General features: G+C 30.6%; 1 pseudogene; it reads left to right on the top strand.

Moving 5' to 3' along the window:
* Window positions 1-4,578: 4,578 nt before the first annotated feature.
* LOC120148800 lies at window positions 4,579-9,135 on the top strand (annotated as a pseudogene).
* The last annotated feature ends 712 nt before the right edge of the window (window positions 9,136-9,847 follow it).

Genomic DNA, 9,847 nt, shown 5'->3' with positions numbered 1-9,847 from the left:
AACTATCAGTTTTAATTAGATTTATACTTAAATTTTTAAATTTTTCAAAACCATACTTAACGTTTAGTTTTTGTTTCATTTTAGTACGCTGTCGTTAAAAACTTAACGAAATGGTTGATAGTGCATAGCTTCGGTGGACGGACGACCAATCTGAATGGTCAACCGTGAGAGAATAACGAACCGACCAACATAGTCAAGTTTTAGACCCATCGTACGGTTGACGACTGAGATCGGAAGATGAAGAAGTCAAAGAGTTCATTATCGATTTGGGGAGACTAAGGCATTTTCTGTTGAAACGAAGGTCAAAATCATGTTCAAGGGTTGAAAAGGTGTGGGATGAAAAATTTGGGCTTCATCGGTTAACAGATGTGATGGTTGGCGACTGTAGGCACGATGGTTGGCAAACCAGTCCGTTAAGTTTTTAACGGTAGGGTACTAAAATGAAACAAAAATTAAACGTTAGGTATGATTTTTTAAAAAAATTAAAAGTTTAGGTGCTACAATGGACCAAAACTAATAGTTTATGTATTAAACGCGTAATTTGCCATAATATAGAAAAAATATAGGCAAAATGATACCTAGGCACTTGTAATTTTCAAAAGAAAAAAATTGATGTGACATCCGAATTATTTTTTCACTCAATGTAGCTCTTAGAAAAAGAACTCAACGTGGCCTTTTGACCAACGATTTTTATCGTTGATTATTACAGTACTGACATGGCATTTCACGATGTTGATGTGATAGTCTATGATGCTGACGTGGCGGTCCACAGTGATTAGTGGCATGCCTGATGATGTGGTTGATGGGTTAAATTTGCTATTTTATTGAGTTCTATTGTCATATTGATTTTTTAAAAAAAGTTTAAGAAATTATTTGATTTTAAAAAAAATATTTAAAATTTACAATATAAAAATTAAATATAAAAATACAAAAAAATAAAAATAAAAATTAAATATTTTAAAAAATTAAGAAGTACATATACATAATGATTGAAAATGTTATTGTTAAATGATTTAATTAGAGACGAATTTTAATTTTAATTTGAGTTTTATTTTATTTTATTTAATAATGTAATTATATTGTTATATTCGTACATATTAATTCTAGTGTGAGATCTGTTTTATTTTATTTTGTAGGGATGAACTTGTTATTAATTATTTTTTTAGATTAAGTTTAGGTAAAATTTATTTCCCTCTATAATGTTTTATTCATTAAAATGCTCTTTTTAATAGCACAATTATTTATATATTTTTTAAATTATATAGTTCCATGATAATGTATAAATAAATTTTAACTTCATAACTTTTAAATTTTATTTTATAAGAATAATATTTATGTAATTTTTTAAAAAAAATAATTAAATAGAATTAATAAGACATTTGGAATTTAATTAGAGATAAATATATAAAATAAAATTTGTGCAGGATGAACGGATTTATATTTATATAAATAAAAGTCGGGTTAAATTCGAGGTAGAAAATAATATATATTTTTAACTTTTTTGACAATTTAATTTATCTTTGGTATTTTATTATATGTATTTTTAAAATATTTTTATATTTTTATATTTTAAATTTTAAACATTTTAATATTTTAAATTTTAAACATTTTTATTTAAAAAATCAAATAAACCTCTGAACTAAAAAAACAATTTAACCCTCAAATTCAATTTACAAAATCAATTTAACTCATTTACCATGTCATTAGTCATGTCACTACACCAATCATCATGGATCCTATGTCAACACTATAGATTGTCACATCAGTATCGTAAAATGCTACCTCATCATCATAACCAATTTTGCATTTTATTTGCTCCCTGAATTACTTTGGTGTTTACTACCGTTTTTATGATATTGTGTTTTTTATCATAACCAAGTCGAAGAGTTGTTTATCTATCAATCCATTAAATTTGTATTTTATAAACTTGACTCGTCAATTTGAATAACTCATATTTAAATAAATAAAACTCTTCAACTCGAATACATCAAATTTTTTTTAACTTGACTCGATTTGATTGAATGCAGACTTTAGTTGGGCTGCCGTGATCTTCAATGGATTTTGTGACACTAATTTGATTTTTTTTCTTTTCTTGTATTTTTATTATTTTTCTTGTAATCTAAAAAATACATTATTATTGTTATTATTATTATTATTTTAATAATTATATCATCCCAAGAAAAACTCAATTTCGACATGGCCGAAACGTAATTAAAAAAGGCCAACAAAGGCCCAATTAGAACCCAAACTTGTAATTCGTTATATGAGCCCAATCATGGAAAAGATCCAACTCGGTTAGATCTGATTCGAACTTTAATGAACATTTATACACTCTTGCATACGTGATGCTCAAACTCAAAATCTCAGAGAATAACAACAATCCATTAACCACTGGCGTCGCTTGGTCCGAGATAAAAAATGATTAATTTAAATTATTATAATACGATTTTTATTTAAAAGATAATATGATTTTAGGATAAAAAAATTAAATTAGTGATTGATTGAACACATCTTAACCCTTCATTTAAAATTGAAAAAAAAAATAAATGATTTTTTATATTTATTACCAAATGTATAAATAACTAAAATTTAATTCTAAAAACTGGTAAGCAGCTTGATATCGCTTAAATAAAGTCTCAAGTTCAAGTCATTATGTAGCAAAAAATCTTTGTTGGGAGACTCATCCACATAAGTCAGGTGTGCAACATAGGTTAGTCCGTATTAATCAATGTGAAGTCTTGGGACCGGAAGGACAACAAAAAATAATTTTAAAAAAGTAAATTGTTATGAGTTATAAAACAAACCCTAAACTTGAAGCAAAAAGGAGGAAAGTTTAATTAGGTTAAAATCCGGTTAGTTTGCATTGTAATCCATTAACTTTCTTTGCTTTGAAATTAAACGATAAGGACAACAACATCTAAAAGGCACAATATTATTATTTTATTTTCAAAATCATGCCTAACGTTATATTTCGATTTCATTTGGTCACTCGTAGTTAAAAAAAAGAACTACTAATGTGACATTTTTTTAGAATTTTTCAACGATGACATAACAATACCTTATAATCACACATTAGCAACCATGCTAATTTTTTAACGGTGAGTAACCAAAATGAAATCAAAATATAACATTAGATATGATTTTGAAATAAAAAATAGTTGAATAGTCAAAACAAAATAAAAGTGACAATTAAGATAATAAATGTGTAATTTGCCCTTAAGTTTAATGCATTAAAATTATGGGTAAAGTATATAACTGGTCCCCCGACAATAGGTCACTCGACTATTCATTATATTTCAAACTTGTCATTTTTCATTAAAAAATTAACAGTAATATGAGTTGGACGCGAATATGTTGACTGAGATATTATAAAACCCAATCTTATAATCTCAAACAACTATTATATCTCAGTCAGCATGTTAATGTCTAACTCAAATGATCATTAAATGTTTAACAAAAATGACGAGTTTGGAACATAATGAATAGTCAGTGACCATTTTGTAACTTTTAATAGTCAATGGACTCAACAAAGTAACTCCCTATAATTGAGTGATCATTTTATAACTTTTAATGATCAGAGACTTAATAAAATAATATCCTATAGCCAGATAACTATTTTTTATACTGTATCCTAAAATTATCATTTTAGAAAAGATATTATAATAACAAAAACGATATCAAAATATTACCAACTTTGTATCACCTAACCCCACAGGGATGGTTTTCTTCTTATTTTTTTTTATTTTTGAAATTACTTGTACTTAACCCTGATTTCATAGATCATCGGCCCCTTCGATAAATTACTTCCTTTTAGATTTTTTCCCCGCATATTCCCCACCTTTTTTTTTCTTGGGGGGGGGGGAGGGGCATCATAAAATCATAATTCAGCAGGTATGTAAATGAATCGAACGCATACGAATAGAAGTATATTCATGTATGAACATAAACAAATAAGAACATAAACGAATAATTTTTTTTTTATTCATGTTCGTTCATTAAGAAATATAACTTGTTCATGTTCGTTCATTTAAATAATAAACAAATATAAACGAACACGAACGAACGAACATAAACGAACACAATAAACGAATATAAACGAACAACACAAACAAAAAAAACTTATTCGAACACAACAAATGAATGTAAAAAAAATAAACAACAAGAATAACAACTTAAAATTTATTAATATAACCTGTAATTTTAGAGTTAATTTATTCGAATATGACAAAAACATACATAAATCATAAATAAATTATATGAATATAATAAAATCTTAAATTTAATTTATTCAATAAAACAATCTTTTTAAATTCAAACAACTTCAATAATATTCGTAATATATTTAACTTGTCTTCTGTTCGAACATAAATGAACAAACATAATTAAACAAATAAAACGAACATAAATGAACATATAATCGAACGTAAATGAACGAAAAAACCCTTTGTTCATATTCATTCATTTAATTAAACAAACTCAAAATCTTATTTATGTTCATCCATCTAATAAATAAACAAACATAAACAAATTTACCGCCCACGATCTCATTGAACTCAGTTCATTTTCATGCCTATAATACACTCTTTCTTTCCTTTTCTCATTAATACTCTACTTATCTCTTAAAAAAAAACCCAACCTTTTCTCTTTACTTTTCTCCCACCTAGTAAATGCAACTTGATGATCCCAAAACGCGTGTTTCGGCTCACTGAGTAATCGGTAATCAGTATATTTTCAATAAACTTTCTACCTTTGCTTATCTTTTTAGTTACTAGAAGGGGGTAACGGTTTTGTTTTGTTTTTTTGTTTTTCTTTTGAATTTTGGAGTTTTTCTAAGGATTTTTAGAATATGGGTTTTGATTTTTTTGTGTTGATAGATAAGAATTTGGATGGATCTGAGAGTTAATTAAAAGAGAAGGTTTTTTTTTGAGTCAATTTATCTGTTACTACTTTAAAAAGTTCTTTTTTCAATATTAATAAATTTGAATAAGAAGGATTTTCACTATTATTTGATTAAACTGAAGGTTAGATCATGGAACATATTGTTGGTGGAAAATTCAAGCTTGGTCGAAAGATTGGGAGTGGATCTTTTGGTGAACTTTATTTAGGTATATGATAACATTTTTATATATTTATATATTCTTTTTTTCTCATTTGCAGCTGTTAAGTTGATTTCTGGTGTTTTTGTTTCGCAGCCGTTAATGTACAAAATGGAGAGGAAGTGGCTGCTAAGCTGGTAATGTTTGATGTTTTTGTTTTTTTGTTTAAACCCAAACAATTCTTTTGTTCCGATGAAATCTAAGAAAATAGAGTAGGGGATTTCTGCTTTTATCAAGAACATGTTTGACTGTGATTTATTTTGAATATTGTTAGAACTAGAAGGCATGACATTTGCTGCTAATATAGGAATAGATGCATTTATTATTCAAGCTGATAGTTTCGGATGATCTGCTTAAGTGCTTAAACGAATTTCTCTACAAGTTCAGCTGTTACATTGTAGTTATACATCGTTTGTTTCTTTTTCAATTTGCAATTTTAACTGAATTTAATATTCTTGCTGATGTTTGAAGTGTTGGTTCTGTTATTGGTATGGTTGTTGTTGTTGTTTGCCCAGGAATCTGTCAAGACCAAGCATCCCCAACTTCTCTACGAATCAAAGCTGTACATGCTTCTTCAAGGAGGGAGTAATTTCTGTTTCTCTCTCTCTGTCTCGTGTATCTATCTATTTTATTATGATATGTTGGAGTCTGTTACCAGTTCTTCTTTCTTTTGCATGTGCAGCCGGTATTCCTCATTTAAAATGGTTTGGAGTTGAGACTGAATACAATGTCATGGTTATTGATCTCCTTGGACCGAGCCTAGAAGATTTATTCAACTATTGCACTCGGAAGTTTTCTTTAAAAACAGTTTTGATGCTTGCAGATCAGTTAGTAAGTCACTACCTTTTTCTGGAAACTTTAATTTGGTCAGTTGGCTGCCTTATTTACATGTGTTTTCCCCTTTTCGATTCAGATAAACAGAGTTGAGTATATGCACTCTCGAGGTTTTCTTCATCGTGACATAAAGCCCGATAACTTTTTGATGGGTCTAGGGCGCAAAGCAAATCAGGCATGTTCCATTTATTTGCTGCATCTATTTGTGCATGTGTTTCTTGGATTTGTATAGACAATAAGGCATGAGATCACGTTGACAAGATTTTAACACAATTTTATGTTCCATTTGAAATATACTTTTCCCTAGCAATCATTATCTTTTTCCCTCGACTAAAAGTCAGTTTGACATGAATGTATCGTTCGAATCACTTATATTCAACAAGATGTCCTAGCGTGCATTGCTTGATACCATTGTTTCCATCTTTTCACAGCAGGTATACATAATTGATTATGGCCTTGCAAAAAAGTATAGGGATCTTCAACACACAAACACATACCATATAGGTAAATACTTTTGATTTAATATTTTTATAGAATTTGACATTTCCACTTGTAGAGTATTCCGCGACCCCTACTTAAATGACTAAGCTTGTCTTAATTCTTCTGGTAATAGATTTAATGAATCAGAATAAGAGATGGGTCAATTTTCATCGTTTATATTTGCCACTCGTCAGCATACCTAAGGCATCCATTTTCATTCCTAGACTTCTTAAACAATTTGGTTTCATGATTAACTGTTTAGATGATCTTGACTAATTTACCTCTTGTCATCAATTGTCAATTCATAAATAATAAGCATATATCTTTCTCTAGTGATCATGTAATACTTGTAACACTGACCTTATATTGTAGTAATTTTTTCTTCTTGTAAACCTTTTCATTGGCCATGGTTACTTATTAAGTTATCCTCATATTTTGGTTGTGTAGGGAAAACAAGAATCTTACAGGAACAGCTCGATATGCAAGTGTTAACACTCACCTTGGAGTTGGTGAGGAACTTACACTTAATATTCTTATGGATTTTACACTCAGCAAAATATTGTAGCTTCGGATTATTTTGGCTTTATATATGATCCAACATGCTCTACATAACTTGCAGAGCAAAGCAGGAGGGATGATCTCGAATCACTGGGTTATGTGCTTATGTACTTCCTAAGGGAAGGTTGGTTGAACACACAAGTGGTTGCTTGCTTCAGTGATCTTTTAAAACTTCAAGACTTCGTTAACTTAGTTGCTTGTTCTCTATCTCAGCCTTCCATGGCAGGGCTTGAAAGCTGGCAACAAAAAGCAGAAGTATGACAAGATTAGTGAAAAGAAGATGCTTACTCCAATAGAGGTAACATGCTTTTAATAGCACAGAATTCTCTTATACAAATATTCGAGGCCAGGAAAGTATAAGTTGGTTAATAATAAGTCAAAGTTTTCAAGAAGTTTCCTGCTAGTTCTCCTCATTGCTAGAATTGTGGACTGAATGTATGCCTGAGAAGTATTATGCCATTTTCAGGTCCTTTGCAAATCATATCCTTCTGAGTTCACGTCATACTTCCATTATTGTCGATCACTACAATTTGAAGACAAACCAGATTATTCATACCTGAAGAGGCTGTTCCGGGACCTTTTTATTCGAGAAGGTTAACTCTCGCCGTTGAAATATTGCTTACTGTTATAAATATTCACATCTATGTTACTTGGACTTGGGTGTACGTGTCCCAAACGGGTATGGGTAGATTTTACTAAGTTTTTCCATACATTTGAAGGATCATTGAGGTCATATCCCCATATCCAAGTGTAGGATACAAGTGTTGGGCATGGGTACTTCTTGAAAAATTAGGAGTCCGAGTAACATAGCTTCACATTAGTTCATCATCTTAAATTTACTAGTGATCACGAAATCTGCTTGGTTGAACTCCAAATGTTATTGATTTTGACAACCAACTGATGCAGGTTATCAGTTTGACTATGTATTTGATTGGACTTTACGGAGATATCCGCAGGTTGGCTCTAGCTCAAGAGCACGGGTCAGTGATATTTTGACTTGCTGGCTGTGAATTTCTTGGAAATACTAATTTTGAGTCTTCAATATGGATTCTTATACTTTGCTTCTTTGCTATTCCTCAACAGCCTAGCCCGAAGCCAGGTTTAAATCCCCCAGGATTATCTGCTGAAAGAACCGAAAGGCCATCAGGTTGATTTCTTTTCACAGCCTAGTTTAAGAATATAAGAAAATCTAACCGGTGAATATTGCATATGAGGCTCCCGAATTGCGCATATTCTGATCTTGATTTCCTTAAATCAGCTAACTTCCTTTTCTTAGCACAATATCTTTATTTCCTGTAGTTGGCCAAGAGATTCGAGAAAGGTTCTCTGGTGCTATTGAGCCATCTACAAGGCGCATTGGTTCAGGACATGGTGTGCATGTTGATCAGTCTAGAAACAGATCTGATGATATGCCATCATCCAAGGATGTGAGTTTCATCTATTTGTTTTCTGTTGAATTTCAATCTCGGTCTAGGAAATTAAAATATACACGTTAGCTATTTTCCGAAGAGGTTACGATTTTCTTTTAAACTTTCTCTATTTCAGCAACCTGATTCTGAGAAGGTTCGCTCCTCAAGAAACGGTAGTACTTCAAAGAGGCCTGTCGCATCAGGCAGCCAACCAAACTCTGGTGAGCCTAGTGAAAACCGGTCTAGAAGATTAGTCTCAAGCAGTAGTCGCCTGTCCACAGCTCACAGAATGCTACCTGTGTTTGAATCCAAACCAGCATCTTATAGTCGAACCTCAGCTGCAAGAGGTGGTCAAGATGATACCCTTCGGAGCTTCGATTTCTTGACAATAGGGGGTGGGAAAAGGAAATAAATTGTTCACTCATCTGGTAGGAAGGATATGCTTTGGCCGGGGGCGGAACACAACTTCCGTTTTCTCATTTGTGATGGAGATCTATGCATCATAACTCTATGATTCGGTTCCGACCACGAGAATTTCCAAGGGAAACTTTTTCATTCTCCTTCCTCATGTACCCAATCAGGTATACTTCCCATCGCTATACCTCTAGTGTCATGAAAAAGGGATGACGTCATCTTAATGAATTGTCCATATATTTCCATCTGTAATGAACACTTGATGTTTCTTTCTTTAATCTAATAGCAAACACTTTCTGGTGTATGGATGTTGAAGTGAATTATAGCATGATCATGGTCAATGATAATAGCTAACTTTTTAATTATTACATCCTCCTGTAATTATATTCAAGGTTTGTGTGTAATTGCACACAATTAAGCAAGATTTTTTTAGTTAAAGAATGAATAGAAATTAGAAAAAAAAATATTGTGTAATTACATACAATTGAGTGTAATTGGATGTTATAATTAAGCACACGCTAGTGAAATCTATTAATTAGGACAATTATTTAAACACTTCAAAATAATTAATTTAGATTTAAATTGATTAATTTAGATTAGGTATCACAAATGTCCACTATAAAATTGACCTTTTAACTCAACAAATTTATTTTAGGGTAAATTATATTGGTGATCACTTAATTGTTGTCAGATTTCATTTTGAATACTGACGTTTCGATTTAATCAATCAGATCATCCGACTATTTAAATGCTTCAATCAAGTCACTTGATGTTAACATTTAATGGAGTAGGTGAAATAACAGTTAAAACATTTTCGTATAATTACAAAATTGATCTTTATATATTATTTCAATTTGATCTTTCAATTTGGTATAATTACTTGTTTCTCCTCGGCTCTGAGACTATATAGTCCTGTGAATATGAGGATTGGTTGTGGAAATGAAATGGTTTTGATTTAATAAAATTTGTTTTTATTTAAACAAATAAAATTATGTTAAAATAAAATTGAAGTGAGAATTTTGATTCAGAGAGAATTTTATTCTTTAAATGCTGAAA

Source organism: Hibiscus syriacus, unplaced genomic scaffold, assembly GCF_006381635.1.
Source record: "Hibiscus syriacus cultivar Baekdansim isolate YM2019G1 unplaced genomic scaffold, ASM638163v2 tig00110987_pilon, whole genome shotgun sequence".
NCBI lineage: Eukaryota > Viridiplantae > Streptophyta > Magnoliopsida > Malvales > Malvaceae > Hibiscus > Hibiscus syriacus.
This window is presented reverse-complemented; position numbering and strand designations above follow the sequence as displayed.